The 18,350-nt window shown below is 34.7% G+C and overlaps 1 long non-coding RNA gene across 1 annotated transcript in view; it reads right to left on the bottom strand.

The window, feature by feature from the left end:
* The window catches only part of LOC121878241, a 28,152-nt gene extending 10,242 nt beyond the window's left edge, over positions 1-17,910 (bottom strand). Inside the window, exons 1-2 of the long non-coding RNA XR_006091113.1 lie at positions 17,841-17,910; positions 173-317 (exon numbers count right to left, since the gene is read on the bottom strand). This is a non-coding gene — a long non-coding RNA (uncharacterized LOC121878241). The remainder of the gene's footprint in view (positions 1-172; positions 318-17,840) is intronic.
* Between the last annotated feature and the right edge of the window lie 440 nt (positions 17,911-18,350).

Raw genomic sequence — 18,350 nt, 5'->3', positions numbered from 1 at the left:
ATAAAGTCTCATCTTTTGGAACTTGGGTTTTACCACAGATGGTCTGTTAGCTATGAGACCCCCATTTAACAAACAAAACACAGATTAATTCACCCTGGCAAAGTTAAAAGTCTATAATATCGAGGGTCTGTTAGCTGCGAGACCCCCATTTAACAAACCCACATCAACTCACCCTGGCAAAGTTCTCGACACAATAAGCCGCGAGTTTCTCCAGATTAGCGTGAGAACCGGGAAGAGACTGACAGCCTTTGGGAATCTCCTGTTCGACCAATGAAACAAACTCGGATGACAGGGCGATGGTGGACGTTTATCGCGACCTGGAAATAAACGACGTGTTTTTATTCGTGCTGGAGTGGCTGTGGTTGGGGGGCATAGTTATTTCTCTCTACCTACACACACAAACACATTTTCTCTCACCTTTTTCCCACTCCTCACGTCATATTCAGGTAGAAATTAATCAAAAAGGTAATAAAGGTAATTATTGATGACAGGACCTGCGCTTGACTTTTCATAGAAAATGATTGTCAAAACACCGCAATTTCACTGTTCTTTGTAGTGGACACTGTTGCAGCTTCTAGTAAAATGCAAAAAAATGTGGCTTATTTAAACAAACCTAAACCCCCTACACAGTAAAACAGAAAGAACTTATCATATGTATATTAAATCGAAAGAACTTATGATAATATGGTATATTAAACAGAAAGAACTTACTACAGTGGTCCCTCGGTTAATGAACACAATTCATTCCAGAAGGTCGTTCGTTAACCGAAACCATTGTTTCAATGGGATTTTGGGTAATTGCTTCCAGCTCACCGAAAATTACATACAAAGTAAAAAAAATAATGCAGAAAAGTACACTTACTTTGAGGTGTGTATGTAGAAGGCTCCTGGTTGATGATGATGATGATGGGAATTAGAAGTGGGGGTGGAGGAGAAGGAAGAAGAGAAGGAAGTGGGGGGAAGAAATCACCCCATGCTTGATGCCATCATTTCACCCATAAAATTTTAAGTTCACTAGGTGTAATTCAAGATTATTTTCTTTAAATCAACACAGCACTGCACTATATATTGTCAATATGTTAAATAAATTTCAGAATGACCAATAATTGTACTGTAAAAACGTAAAAATACTCTGTGTTCAAGAGACCCACAAGCAAGATGTTTCATCCACTGAACAGAGATGCAAACTGAGGCCTTGGTGGGTGAGTGAAGTGGCTGATGGGCGCACCAAAAACTAGTTCCCTGTACTGTAATTATGTTAAATAAGTGTTAAAATGACTAAAAATTTTAATATAAAACTTGGAAAATTATTGAATAGTTCTTGATATTTACTCCATTTTTAACGAATGTAAGCCCTAGAACCGATTTCTGTATTGGCGGACTAATCTTCCAGCTGGTGAGCAAGCCAAAGCATGTCGAAACATTTTCGTAAGAATTTCATTAACCGAATTTTTGTCATTAACCGAAATGAAGATTCTTATGGAAGGTAATTCGTTAACCGAAATTTCGTTAACTGAGGGACCACTGTATATGGTATATTAAACAGAAAGAACTTACAATAATATGGTATATTAAACAGAAAGAACTTACTATATGGTATATTAAACAGAAAGAACTTACTATATGGTATATTAAACAGAAAGAACTTATTATATTAAGGTATATTAAACAGAAAGAACTTACTATAATATGGTATATTAAACAGAAAGAACTTACTACAGTAGCAATCCAAAAATCCGGACTGCTTGGGGATTGGGTCGGTCCGGATTTCCGGATTCTCAGGCTGGACTTTTAAAATTCAAATTTATGGAGGAATAAAGAAGAGATGAACAGGTACATTTTGATAGTTTATTCATTAGCAAATATAGCATGCTTCATTTATCAAAACGAGCAGTTTTAAAGAAAAATCTGTGAATTCTAGAATTTTATTCTTTGCCTTTTTTATATCATAAATTGTAGACTTTCCAATGTCGTATGTTTCCATTAGAAAAGTATTGCTCACACCACGTTCTAGTTTCTTAATTATTTCAAGTTTGTCACTCAATTTCAACGTGTTCTTCTTTCTCTTCACACAACGAAGTTTATCTACTTTAGGAGCCATAATTATGGGCTTATACAGTACTCTGTAAATGGAAAGAGTAGGATTCAAAATTACATACGTTGTCACAGTTTGATTGCTCATTTTAAAGTGGCGACTGCGTGGGCGTTTGTTGTCACTGTGCAGCTGTGGCGCTCATGCATGCGCACATATACACAAAAGCCAGCAAAAAAAAAAAAGTACGTCATTTCAGCAAAAATATTACATTTCCGTGAATGTAGTATATCAAGCACAGTATGAATAAAATATCATTGTAATATAAAAGTATTTTAACCGAAAACTATTAAAAAAACCCAGTAACATCTCTTGAACATCGGAAGGTTAGGTAAAGTCTTTTGTTTTCGTCATGTATTTTATCCTATTTTACATTGAAATACATCACGTTTCAGCAAAACTATTTATTTCTGAGAATATATTCATTCAGGCGCAGTTTAGGTAAAATATACATGTGATGTAACATTTTTTTAACTGAAAACGATTCGAAAAACATGTACCCTATAGCCCTGTTCAAGGAGAAGACTGGGAGGAGCTGTTTGGTGCTTAAGACGATGACAAGGAAAATGATTTTGATGGATTTTAATGAAAATATTCAGAAATATGGTATCGTAGTATTTATTCAAGTGAATAAGGATAGAATATTTTTGTAATACAACAGTAGTGACGATGTGGAGGAGGCGGAAGGATAGAGCTGGGAGGAGTGGTGACTGGCGGGAGCAGGGACGAGTGGAGATGCCAGCCAGTACATTACGGGTGTACGGTATTAATTGTTTTTATAGCTCTTTTTGCATTTTAATATTAAATACTGCACAACGTTACAACAAAACTACTATTCATTTCTGAGAATATGGAAATGTAATATTTTTGCTGAAATGACGCAGTATTACAGTGGAAAGTGGGATAAAATTGTGACGAAAGCAATGACTTTTGCTTTCTTTCATTCAAAAGATGTTACCGTAATCGCTTTTCGAATGGTTTTCAGTTGTGGGATTATGAGGCTAATGATAGGATAGAATATTATTGTACTACAGTACCGTACAACAGTTTTTTAACTGAAAACCATTCGAAAAGCGATTACGGTAAAATCTTTTCATCAACGAAAGAAAGCGAGTCATTGTTTTCGTCATGATTATATCACACTTTCCACTGTAATATTACATTTCCATATTTATTTCTGAGATTATATTTATTCAGTCACAGTTAAGGTAAAATATACTTGTGATGTAATATTTTAATGAAATACGGTATCGTAGTTTTCTTTTGTTTCCAATTTAATTAACAAAGATTGATGTTTCAAATGTAATGAACAAAAATTTATGTACAGTATCTATAAATAAACTTTAAAAAATGAATACATGTACTTTGTTTTACATCATCCTGTACATACCATACCATGCATTTGGCTACTTTGGGCTTGCTATGGTGACGCAAGAGATCTGCCCTGGCAACTGTACCGACACTCACAGCTGGTGGTGTGTTGGTGCATTGTTTCCATTGTTTACTGGTAGTTACTGGTAAATATTTTTCAACCTAACGAAACTATTACCCGTTTAGAGGTCGACCCCCAATTTTTGCCAAATAATTTGGCCTTAAAAACTCGAGCTACACACAGGTATATACGGTAAATAAGGACATGGGGGGCCAGGCATTTTTTAGGGGGGGCAATAGTACACGGATTTTTAACATTCACGGGGATCTGTGTTACCTAACCCCCGCGAATGTTAAGGGCCGACTGTATATTGAACAAGGAACTTACTATGATATGGTATTTTAAACAGAAAGAACTTACTATAATATGGTATATTGAACAGAAGGAACTTACTATAATATGGTATATTAAACAGAAAGAACTTACTATAATATGGTATATTAAACAGAAAGAACTTACTATATGGTATATTAAACAAAGAAATTACTATAATATGGTATATTAAACAGAAAGAACTTACTATAATATGGTATATTAAACAGAAAGAACTGGGTTTTTTTCTCTTTATTTTAAATAATTGTAGATCTATATTTCACAACAAACATGAGGATATGATGATATGTGACTACTGCGGGGGGATGACGGATATGGATGATACAGGCCTGACCAATGCAGTGTTTAGGAAGATGCTAACTGCCGTAAAGCATGAAGGCTGTTGCTGGTATTGCCCTGACTGCATAGTCAAGGTGAAAGATGCAATTGCAAGCAATAGGGGAATGAGTTCCCTAGGGACGAAAATAGATGAAGCTGGAGCCTTCTGGTTGCCAAATTAGAGCAAATTGGGAAAGAGATCCTTGCTAAGACTGAGGAAGTAGCCGATAGAATGGAGGTGGTTGCTAAGAGGAGATATGCTGAGGCATTAGCAGGGCCACGGGAGGTGGCAGGATCACAACAGGTTCTACAGCAGCTAGGGACTCTGAAGAAGTGTGTCGAAGAAATTAAAATTAACGGACCTACTAATAGGGGAGAGGAGGAACAATGGGAACGTTTCCCGTGCAGAAACAATGAAATAGTTTTTGGAGTCCCCAAGAGCCACGCAGAGGGAACTGAGAGTAAGGTAACAGACAATACGATGCAGTTTAAGAATATTTGTACAGAGGTTCTGAAGATTCCATCAACCCCTCAGGATGTGAGGAGGCTGGGACAAAAGCAGGGGGATCAGCCTCACCCCCTCAGGATCACACTAGTGAGTGAGGAGGAGAAATGGTAGGTTATTCGGCAGGCAAAAAACTTAGCAAGGAGTGAGGCATTTTGGAGGGTATTCATTCACCCATATCACACTGTAATGCAAAGGGAACAGCACAAGTACCTCCTGCAGGACTTGAAGCAGAAGAGGGAGGAGTCAAAGAGGAACAGGGACGGATGTACATGGGTTATATTCAGGGGGAGGATAGTGGAAGCAAGTGTGCCAACACAGAGCCAGGGGGCAGCAAGGCACCCGACACCCACTCTACCCCCCAATCAGGAGGTGGCACCAGCTCCGCCTACCAGACAGGAGGCAAGCACTATGTAAACATTGACATTTCTAACCACACCCTGCAAAATAGTGTAGTTAGCAAATAATGCAGCTTCTGAGAATGGCGGGGGGTTAATACTAAGAGCAGAGACGTTACCGAGAACAAATTCTGGCTTGAAGATAATGTACACTTATACTGACACGTTCCTTGATAAAAGAGAGGAGTTTGAAATACTACTGAAGGTACAACAACCAGATATTGTAGGAGTTGTAGCACTGTTGTACAAGAACAGGAGAATCGACCCAGAGGAATGTGAGTTCAGTACTGCTGGATATGACTCATTTACGAACCTTTCTCAAGAAACCTGCAACAGGCGAGGGTACAGGGAGAGGATGTTTTTGAAGAGTCCAAGTGGTGTAAAATGAAACGAAAGGGAAGGGACTTACTTATTGTCAGGTGTATCTACAGATCCCCAAACTGTGGCCCACTAAATTAAAGGAACTTAAGAGCCTTAATAGACAATGCTCAACCCTAGCCACCTCCTTATCATGGGGGACTTTAACTATGGCAACATCGACTGGAGAAACGAGTTCACAAAAATGACTTGAATAACCCTGCTACTCTTTTTGTAGAAACTCTGCGAGATAATTTTCTGTTCCAGCATGTTAGAAACCCAACACATTACAGAGTGGAGCAAACACCCAAGCTACTAGACCTCATCATAACAAATGAGGAGGGTATGGTGGCCAAACTGGAACACCTTGCCCCAGTTGGCACCAGTCACCATATAGTGTTGTCATTCGGATTTAACTGTTACCTAGTTCAAGATATGGCCAGGCAGAGGTGTAAATATTACAAGGGAAATTACAACGGGATGAGGGAAGACATGAGGGGTATCCACTGGCCTGACTCATTAAGGCACAAGAATGCAGACACTAAGCTGAATATCATAACTAGTTAAGTGACCCATTTGATCGATAAATATATACCCAAGACCAAACCCAGTGCCTCTAGGAATACGAGGGGATCCCTACACATGAACCATGCGGCGGTCAACAAAGTTAAGAAGAAAACCTAGAAATTCATTACGTGGGTTGGGTCAAACAATGAGCAGGACAGGAGGATGTATGCAACAGCCAGAAACCAAGCAAAGATAGAGTGTAGATAGGCTGAAAAGGAGTTCCAGAGGCTGGTTGCAAGCGAGGTCAAGTCAAACCTAAAGGCGTTTTACCGCTATGCAAAGTCGAACTTTAAAAAGCGAGTAGGAGTATCAGACCTGAGGCTTGAAGATGGTAGCTACGCAGATAAAGTTGAAGCATTAAATAGCTTCTTTTCCTCGGTGTTCACAAGAGAGGATGCGATTAACCTTCCTGCGTTTGAGGAAAGACGGTTCGACACAGCACTGACCCACATTGTGTTCACAGAAGAGGGTATTAGAAATAAACTGTCAAAGCTAAAGGTCCATAAGAGTCCCAGCCCAGACATGGTGCATCCTAGAGTGCTAAGAGAGTTGTGCAACGAGCTTACCGAGCCCCTGAAGATCCTGTTTTGTAAATTCCTCGATGAACAAAAGGTCCCCAGTGAATCGAAAGTGGTTAATGTGAGTCCTCTCTTCAAGAAGGGCGATCGTCACTCCACAAATAACTATAGACCGGTGAGCCTGACCAGCATAATATGTAAAGTACTTGAGAGCATTATCAGAGATGCCGCGATGGAACATCTACTACGAAACAACCTTGTAAAGGATTGCCAACACGTTTTATGCCGGGGTGCTCCTGCTTAACACAATTGCTCAAGGTATTGGATATTTAGACCCATATTCTGGAACGGGGTGGTAATATCGACAATATATACCTAAATTTTGGCAAGGCTTTCAACAGTGTACCCCATAAAAGGCTGAAAATCAAACTGGAAGGGTACGGAAGTCAGGGAAATATCCTAGCGAGGATGGAAGACTTTCTACATGACCACAAGTAGTGTGTGGTGATTAATGGCATGAAATCATCATCCGTACCTGTCACAAGCGGGGTACCACAGGGAAGTGTATTGGGCCCGCTGTTGTTTGTTTAAATGACATGCCTGACTTTGTACACTCCTCCATATAAATATTTGCCAATGACGCCAAGTTATTTATGAAATCTAGAACCAAGCGGTCTGTGAAGAGCTGCAGAAGGATCTCTGTGAGCTCCAAGAATGGTCGAAGAAATGGCTGCCGAGATTCAATGTCACAAAGTGTAAGAGGATGCACCTGGGGCGTACCAACGGTAAGGAGGCATGTCATATGTCCCAACAGGATGAAGAAACTGCACTATTTGAGACCGAATGTGAGAAGGACCTTGGTGTGTATGTTGACAATAAGCTGAAGTTCTCAAGCCACTGTGAGAAGAAGGTAAATCAGGCAAATAAATTATTGGGTCTTATAAGAAGGTCGTTCAGATATACAGTATAGACGATCCGTGCCTCGTAACGATCTTCAAGAGTGAAGTGCTTCCCCATCTGGAGTACTGTCACCCCGTCTGGTCCCCGAGATATGCTAGGGACTGTCAGTTGGTTGAAAATGTTCAAAGGAGGGTCACCAGACTTAGTGCCTGCCCTTCGGCACCTCAACTACCCTGAGAGATTGGAGCTCCTGAACTCACCTAGCTTATACAGTGGTCCCTCGGTTAACAAAATTTCGGTTAACGAATTACCTTCCATAAGAATCTTACATTCAGTTAACAAAAAACAATTTGATTAACGAAATCCTGATCAGGTAGTCCCCGACTTACGACTGAATGGACTTACGTCCATTGGTACTTATGACCTGCTCTGACCTTACGACCGCGGCAGTCGTGACCAAAAATATTTTCAAATGACGCGTGCATTTTCTATACGTAAACGTTTCTGTCCAGGGCGAGAGCATGGTGCGGCTCGGTCGCCGCGTGGGTACACTCACTCAGTGGAGCGCTTAGTTGGTGTTTGGCTATCATATCCTATACTGATCGCGCTGTGAACTTTCGTTATTATCATATATAATTGAGTTTATAATGACTGGAAAGCGTAAAAGTGAGTGCTGAAGGTGCTCCAAAGAAAAGGAGACAGGCAATTACTTTTGAGATGAAAATGAAGATAATAACTCAGCATGAGAATGGAAAGACTAGCAACAATCTCATGCGACCTAGGTTTCTCACACTTGACCATATCCACTATTTTGAAGGACAAGGAACGTATTCGTGATGTAGTGAAAGGAACAACACCTATAAAGGGAACTATAATTTCAAAGAAAAGACAAGGTCCAATTCACGATATGGAAAAATTATTGGTGATATGGATAGAAGACCAAATACAGAAGCGTGTACCCTTAAGCCTTCTAACCATACAGGCTAAAGCAAGAAGCCTGTTCCAAAGCCTGAAGGAGCAGACAGGAGATGAATGTGATCAAACCTTTACAGGAAGTCATGGGTGGTTTGATAGATTTAAAAAACGCTACAGTCTACACAATGTTAAGGTGAGTGGAGAGGCAGCTAGTGCCGATGTTGGTGCTGCCGAAGCTTTTAAGGAAGAGTTAGATGAAGTGATTGTGGAAGGGGAATTATTTGCCTGAGCAAATATTCAATGTGGATGAGACTGGATTATTGTGGTAGCGCATGCCTAAGCGGACATACATCCACAAAGAGGCGAAAACAATGCCAGGATTCAAGGCATTCAAGGACAGAATTACACTTCTGTTGGGGGGAATGTTGCTGGTTTCAAGCTAAAGCCCTTCATGATCTATCATTCAGAGAACCCCAGGGCTTTTAAACATGTCAGCAAGCACACACTGCCAGTGTTTTATCGCAGTAATAAGAAAGCCTGGATGACCTTAGCACTGTTTGAAGATTGGTTCATGACTTGTTTCATTCCACGAGCCAAGGAGTATTGTCTGTAACAACGGATTCCATTCAAGATTTTGCTGATTTTGGATTATGCTCCGGGACACCCACCACACCTGGACGACATGCACCCTGATGTTAAGGTAGTCTACTTTCCACCTAACACTACCTCTATCATCCAACCCATGGATCAAGGTGCTATTGCTGCATTTAAAGCGTATTATTTACGCACGACCTTCGCTCAGGCTGTTGCTGCTACTAAAGGTGAGAAAACGCTCAGAGAGTTTTGGAAGGAGTACAACATTTTGTCATGTATAAAGAACATTAGTGCAGCATGGGATCAGGTTACAAAACATTGCATGAATGGAATATGGAAGAAAATCCTGAAAAGATATGTGAACAGTTTTAGAGGATTTAATGAAAATGAAGTTATTTCGGATATTAGTAACGAGATAGTGGAGTTAGGTAAACAGCTGGAGTTAGAAATTGATAATGAAGATGTTGGACAGTTGGTTGAAAGTGTAGCAGAAGAGCTCAGTAACGAGGATCTTATTGAACTAGATGCACAGAAAATTGCAGAGGAAGAAGAGAGACAAAATGTAGAAGAATAACCTGCACCCCCCAAAAGTTTTCAGTGAAACAAATGGCAGAGGCATTTGCTACAATTAATAAAGGAATGAAAATGTTTGATGGCATGGATCAAAATTATGAGCGTTATGCCAAAGTTGACAGAATGGTCCAAGATGCACTTGTTTGCTACAGGGAGATTTATAATGAAAAGAAAAAGCAAACTGTGCAGTCTAAATTGGACATCTATTTCAAGAAATCCCCCACTGCTGTCTCCTCAGGCCCCACCAGTGCTGCCTCTTCACTCCCTCAAGATGATCCAATACCTTCAACCAGCACGTTTCCACAGAACATAAACCTGTCTGAAGAAAGTGACATTGATGACCCACCCAGCCCTGTCTCCTCCACTCCTTCATCCAATTAATATAGTCTCCATGTATCCTGTAAATAGAAAATTATGGGGGCCCCGTGTGCATTTAGCTGACTACATTAAAGGTAAGTGCTCAGTCACACTGTATCCATTCCTCATTATTTATTACTTTTACTGTACTGTATTTCAGTGTAGATTTTTAAAAAAAATTTGAAAAAAAAAAAATTTTGAATTTTTTATTTTTGAAAATTTTATTTCTTTTATTTTTTATTTTATCTATATCGGACTTACGACCATATCGGACTTACGACCTGGATTTGGGTCCCTAACCCCGTCGTAAGTCGGGGTATATATATATATATATATATATATATATATATATATATATATATATATATATATATATATATATATATATATATATATATATATATATATATATATATATATATATATATATATATATATATATATATATATATATATATATATATATATATATATATATATATATATATATACACACAGTTGTACCCCACTTAACGCGGTCAATAGAACCCAGAGGGTCCCGTGTTAAGTGAAATCCGCGTTAAGTGAACAACAGAACATATGGGATTAATTCCAATAGAAACCGGCCCGACCCCCAAACTCCACTTTTTGAAGACACATAACTATGTTGTAGTAAAAATAACATCTTAATTTTATGATGGTACATGCACACAATTAATACTTAAGAGAAATAGAGAAATACAGTCGCCAAGTTAATGTCCATTCAAATAATGGACTCAACTCCCTCCCCCTCTCACACTACACTGCCGGCTCTTCCCTCTCTTGAGAAATTTTTGGGGGAAAACCACTAAATTTTAATAAATAATACCTCAAACTAAAGTTAGGATAATACAATTGACATTGCTGGATTCCTTGTAAGACCAGGAATATTTTGAATATAAATGTCATATATTTTGCACAAAAGATAACATAGTTACCCAGAGAAAAAAATTTATCTAAAATTTGTATGTCTAATGCAAAATATATGATGTTTATATTCAAAATGATCACCAAATTATAAGAATTCCAGTAATGTAAATTATATTCTGACCGTGTAATTTGTATGAATTTTATGAGCTAAAACAAATATCTTCAGTTAATAAAAAAAAAAAATAATCTTCACGACACTATCTGCCAATCAAAGTACCCCACCTTGCCTCCCCCCTCTTCCAACCGCGCGGTCAGTCCCAACCCTCCCCCCCACCTCCCACCAATCCTCCCTTCAAGAGATGTGGGGTGAAAAAAATAAATTTTAACATTTTGTATTAAATAATACCTCAGATTAAAGTTAGGATAATATAATTGACATTGCTGGATTCCTTGTAAGACCAGGAATATTTTGAATATAAATGTCATATATTTTGCACAAAAGATAACATATTTACTCGGAAAACATTTTATCTAAAATTTGTATGTCTAATGCAAAATATATGATGTTTATATTCAAAATGATCATCAAATTATAAGAATTCCAGCAATGTAAATTATATACTGACCGGGTAATTTGTATGAATTTTATGAGCTAAAACAAATATCTTCAGTTAATAAAAAAAAAAAAAATATTCTTCACAGGGTAACAGATAGTCGGTCGGTCCCTCCCTCCCCCCACAAAGAACTTACTATATGGTTTATTAAACAGAAAGAACTTACTATAATATGGTATATTAAAGAGAAAGAACTTACTATAATATGGTGTATTAAACAGAAAGAACTTACTATAATATGGTATATTAAACAGAAAGAACTTACTATAATATGGTATATTAAACAGAAAGAACTTACTATATGGTATATTAAAGAGAAAGAACTTACTATAATATGGTGTATTAAACAGAAAGAACTTACTATAATATGGTATATTAAACAGAAAGAACTTACTATAATATGGTATATTAAACAGAAATAACTTACAATAATATGGTATATTAAACAGAAAGAACTTATTATAATAAGGTATATTAAGAAGAACTTACTATAACATGGTATATTAAACAGAAAGAACTTACTATAATATGGTATATTAAACAGAAAGAACTTACTATAATATGGTATATTAAACAGAAAGAACTTACTATAATATGGTATATTAAACATAAAGAACTTACTATAATATGGTATATGAAAGAGAAAGAATTTTCTATGTGGTATATTAAAGAGAAATAACTTACTATGATATGGTATATTAAACAGAAAGAACTTACTATAATATGGTATATTAAACAGAAAGAACTTACTATAATATGGTACATTAAAGAGAAAGAACTTACTATATGGTATATTAAAGAGAAAGAACTTACTATAACATGGTATATTAAACAGAAAGAACTTACTATAATATGATATATTAAACAGAAAGAATTTACTATAATATGGTATATTAAAGAGAAAGAACTTACTATAATATGGTATATTAAACAGAAAGAACTTACTATAATATGGTATATTAAACAGAAAGAATTTACTATAATATGGAATATTATAAAGAGAGAACTTACAATAATATGGTATATTAAACAAATAGAAATTACTATATGGTGTATTAAAGAGAAAGAACTCACTATAATATGGTATATTAAACAGAAAGAACTTACTATATGGTATATTAAACAGAAAGAACTTACTATAATATGGTATATTAAACAGAAAGAACTTACTATATGGTATATTAAAGAGAAAGAACTTACTATAATATGGTATATTAAACAGAAAGAACTTACAATAATATGGTATATTAAACAGAAAGAACTTACTATATGGTATATTAAAGAGAAAGAACTTACTATAATATGGTATATTATACAGAAAGAACTTACTATAATATGGTATATTAAACAGAAAGAACTTACTATATGGTATATTAAAGAGAAAGAACTTACTATAATATGGTATATTAAAAAGAAAGAACTTACTATATGATATATTAAACAGAAAGAACTTACTATAATATGGTATATTAAACAGAAAAAACTTACTATATGGTATATTAAAGAGAAACAACTTATTATAATATAGTATATTAAACAAAGAACTTACTATAATATGGTATATTAAACAGAAAGAACTTACTATATGGTATATTAAACAGAAAGAACTTACAATAATATGGTATATTAAACAGAAAGAACTTACTATATGGTATATTAAAGAGAAAGAACGTACTATAATATGGTATATTAAACAGAAAGAACTTACAATAATATGGTATATTAAACAGAAAGAACTTATTATAATATGGTATATTAAAAAGAAAGAACTTACTATATCATGGTATATTAAACAGAAAGAACTTACTATATTGTGGTATATTAAAGAGAAAGAACTTACTATAATATGGTATATTCAACAGAAAGAACTTACTATATGGTATATTAAAGAGAAAGAACTTATTATAATATGGTATATTAAAGAGAAAGAACTTACTATAATATGGTATATTAAACAGAAAGAACTTACTATATGGTATATTAAAGAGAAAGAACTTACTATAATATGGTACATTAAACAGAAAGAACTTACAATAATATGGTATATTAAACAGAAAGAACTTATTATAATATGGTATATTAAAAAGAAAGAACTTACTATAATATGGTATATTAAACAGAAAGAACTTACTATAATATGGTATATTAAACAGAAAGAACTTACTATATGGTATATTAAAGAGAAAGAACTTACTATAATAAGGTACATTAAACAGAAAGAACTTACAATAATATGGTATATTAAACAGAAAGAACTTATTATAATATGGTATACTAAAAAGAAAGAACTTACTATAACATGGTATATTAAACAGAAAGAACTTACTATAATATGGTTTATTAAGGAGAAAGAACTTACTATAATATGGTATATTAAAGAGAAAGAACTTACTATAATATGGTATATTAAAGAGAAAGAACTTACTATAATATGGTATATTAAAGAGAAAGAACTTACTATAATATGGTATATTAAAGAGAAAGAACTTACTATAATATGGTATATTAAAGAGAAAGAACTTACTATAATATGGTTTATTAAAGAGAAAGAACTTACTATAATATGGTATATTAAAGAGAAAGAACTTACTATAATATGGTATATTAAAGAGAAAGAACTTACTATAATATGGTATATTAAAAAGAAAGAACTTACTATAATATGGTATATTAAACAGAAAGAACTTACTATAATATGGTATATTATACAGAAAGAACTTACTATAATATGGTATATTAAAGAGAAAGAACTTACTATAATATGGTATATTAAACAGAAAGAACTTACTATAATATGGTATATTTAAGAGAAAGAACTTACTATAATATGGTATATTAAACAGAAAGAACTTACTATAATATGGTATATTAAACAGAAAGAACTTACTATAACATGGTATATTAAACAGAAAGAACTTACTATAATATGGTATATTAAACAGAAAGAACTTACTATAATATGGTATATTCAAGAGAAAGAATTTTCTATATGGTATATTAAACAGAAAGAACTTACTATAATAAGGTATATTAAACAGAAAGAACTTACTATAATATGGTATATTAAACAGAAAGAACTTACTATAATATGGTATATTAACAGAAAGAACTTACTTTAATATGGTATATTAAACGGAAAGAACTTACTATGATATGGCATATTAAACAGAAAGAACTTACTATATTATGGTATATTAAACAGAAAGATCTTACTATAATATGGTATACTGAACAGAAAGAACTTACTATAGTATGGTATATTAAACAGAAAGAACTTACTATAATATGGTATATTAAACAGAAAGAACTTACTATAATATGGTATATTAAACAGAAAGAACTTACTATAATATGGTATATTAAACAGAAAGATCTTACTATAATATGGTATACTGAACAGAAAGAACTTACTATAGTATGGTATATTAAACAGAAAGAACTTACTATAATATGGTATATTAAACAGAAAGAACTTACTATAATATGGTATATACCGTATATTAAACAGAAAGAACTTACTACGTATAATATAGTATATTAAACAAAGAACTTACTAGTATATGGTGTAATTTTACGTTTTGGGGGGACGTGAGAGCATCGGCTTTGATCCTGCCTGGACGGTGGAGTGTTTTGAAATATGTCATAAACAACAAATTTGGCAAACAAACCCAGTTCAATTTGACAGTAATGTATTGCTGTGAAAAGAACTTTATTAGAAAGATGTTTATAAATAAAAGTGGGTTTAATCTTGGCACACAAACCCAGTTCAATTTGACAGTAATGTATTGCTGTGAAAAGAACTTTATTAGAAAGTTTATAAATAGAAGTGGGTTTATTCTTGGCACACAAACCCAGGTAGAATATTATAAAAAAATAAACTTAAATCCACAAAAAATCTAAAAATACGATTTACTGAATTTGTTATAACTCAAAGGTGAAAATACCTGACCCTAATATTCCCTAATTAACCTTCCCTTATCTGTAAATTTGCAGTAGTTCACACAACTCTGTTATTAAGTCAAAACTGTTTTTCTAGTGTTTTTTGTTTTAATTGGTTCTGACCTTTATTTTCATCCAAAATTGCCTGTTTTTTAGTTGTTGGGGGTTCGGGTGGAGCGTTTTCCAAGAAAAATCATGGCCAAGTGAATACAAATTACACCAAAAAAAAACCACACTAGAAAAACATATAAATAGAACCTTTTTTGGGGATGACCTGACCTGACTGACCTGACCTAACCTAAATCTCACCATATGATGGAATCACTTATTTCTTACCTTATTGGTCTGGTTCATGCCAAATATGTTGGTCTTGACGATATTTACATTCGTTCTTACACTTACTTTACTGAGGTCAGGAGAACACCATGAGATCTAAAAAGTGATATAGCTTGTTCGTTTTTTCCCCCAAAACACACAATCAGCTCCATATAATTTAAGTGACACCCATTGCAGACTTCCATGGTAGGAAATGAATTTGAATTTCAAAATATTAGAGACCCAAAATTACAATAGAATCTGATTGGGCAAAAAATACCACGAATTAAACCACAATTCATTTATGGTATCCCCCCAAAGCTTTTTATTGACCGCGTCACGTGTACGGGATCGCATGCGCATGACGATTTATGAAGGGAACACGCCGAGTGGGAGGTTGGGTAGGCGATAATGGTGGAAGATTAATGAAAGAAAATAGACAAAGATTTGGCATGCGCTATCTCTGTTATTATATGTTTGCGACGGTAATGTAATCAAAGAAAAATTATAGTATCACACCAGTCTTTATTTCCATATTAAAAATAGTTTTTCCTATTATTTTGATGAGTTTCGAACGAATTTGATATTCATTTCCATCGTAAATCACATGCTTTTTAGATCCCCCCTCCCCCCCCGACCTACAATCATAACGGAAAACGTAGGATTTCTTTTTTAGAATAAATAACAAATTATATTACCAACCAACAAAGAAAACCTAACCTAACCCGTTGTTCATGCCCCAGACGCTTAAAGAGCGAACACGAAGGCCTGGAGCGATGCGTGAGCAGGGGTCCAGACCACCTCCGCCATAAGTAAACAAATCATGGCGACACTTGTGATGTGACAGGAAAGTATTAATCTTGAAAAATTAATATTTCGATTATCCTTAATTTCCGGTGGAAATATCACAGAAGAAAAATGTCTTAGAATTGTGTAAACATAACGAGATACATATTTTTAATAAGGAAATAAAGACAGTGGTAAATTTGTATAAGTGCACACAACTCTGTTAGAGAGTAAAAAAATATATTTTCCAGTGTATTTAAGTGTGTTTAGATCGGTTATGACCTTCATTTCCATCGGAAATTGGTCAGTTTTTTTCGATTTTTCTTTGGTGGGGCGTTTTCCGAAAATATAATGGCTAAGCGAATACAAAATACACAAAACACACTAGAAAAACATAAATCTGATCTAACCTAACCTAACTGACTCACCACATGATGGAATCACTTATTTCTTACCGTATTGGCAGTTTCTTCTGTCTTTGGGATAAGGGATGAGTTACCACAATGCCACATATGTTGGTCTTGACGATATTTACATTAGTTCTTGCACTTAGGACACTTTATTGAGGTCGGAAGAGCACCATGAGATCTAAGAAATGCTATACTTTCTTTGTTTTTTTTCCAAAAAACTCTCAATCAGCTCCATATAATTGAAGTTACACCCATCGCAGACTTCCATGGTTGGAAATGAATTTGAATTTCGAAATATGACCCAAAATAAAAATCGAATTGGATTGGGTCAAAAATACAGCGAATTAAACCACAAATCATTTTAATTGGTTGCCCGAAAAAACGCTTTTGATTGGCCGCGTGACGTGTACGGGAACGCATGCGCGTGATGATTTATGAAGGAGACACGCAGTGTGGGAGGTGTGGTAGGCGATAATGGCTGAAGATTAATGGAAGAAAATAGAGAAAAATTTTTATATTCTATCTTCGTTATTATACATTTGCGACAGTAATGTAATAGAAGAAAATTATCTTATAATTAGACGTCTTATTCGAATAAGATAATAGATTAGGGGGTAGGAATGTTGTGTGCAGAATTACAATAATACCAGACTGGTGTGATACTATAAATTCACCGAAAATTATCTTAAAATTATACGTCTTTTTCGAATGATAATAGATTTGGGGTAGGAAAGTTGTGTGAACTACAGTAAAAATACCCCCTTATCTTCTTTTAATAATAAATCCCTCCTGATATTCCCCTCATCATGTCAAAATACCAATCAACATCCTAAATTGTGCTTAAAGTTGAAAAAATATAATTAATTAATCGTCGTATGGGAGTGGCAGCCATAGAGGGTTTCAACATACCCTCACCTTATATCACCTTATTTAACCTCATTAACCTTATTTCCTCATATCTACTAACTCCTTATACTCTTATATTTTATTCTAGGTAGTACTTAGTGGTTAAATAAACCCATAACTCACGAAAATTGCCTCTAAATATGGTAGTCGTGGGAGTCACTTCTGTCAGCTAGACTTTCACATCAGCGAGAACGTCTCTCAGCTGGATGTGACGTGATTTTATGTTAGGTGTACTACCACGAACACTTTCCATGACTTACTTTTTTTATTTTCTCCCTACTAAAACTATACATTATTGATTTTATTGATGGATTATTTTAAAAATCTTATTTTATTATGTTCTAGACGAGGCTAATTTTATTAATATCCTATTGTCTAAAAAATAATTAAAAACACAGAATAACACTGATATCTGTATCCTGTATCTACAGACCTAAAACAAGAAACCTAACTTTATTCAATAAATTATAAATTACTAATAGTATTCTTAAACATAGTTTGTATAACTTAGCTTCAATTAATTCGCATAAAGTGACAGATAAAAAAATACAAAATAGTCTAGGCATTTGTTTACAGTATTTCAGTAACATAGTTTATTTTGCTCACTGGAGATGTTTTTCCCAGTATGCTTGA

This window comes from Homarus americanus, unplaced genomic scaffold, assembly GCF_018991925.1.
Source record: "Homarus americanus isolate GMGI-L3 unplaced genomic scaffold, GMGI_Hamer_2.0 scaffold27466, whole genome shotgun sequence".
NCBI classification, from domain to species: Eukaryota; Metazoa; Arthropoda; class Malacostraca; order Decapoda; family Nephropidae; genus Homarus; species Homarus americanus.
This window is presented reverse-complemented; position numbering and strand designations above follow the sequence as displayed.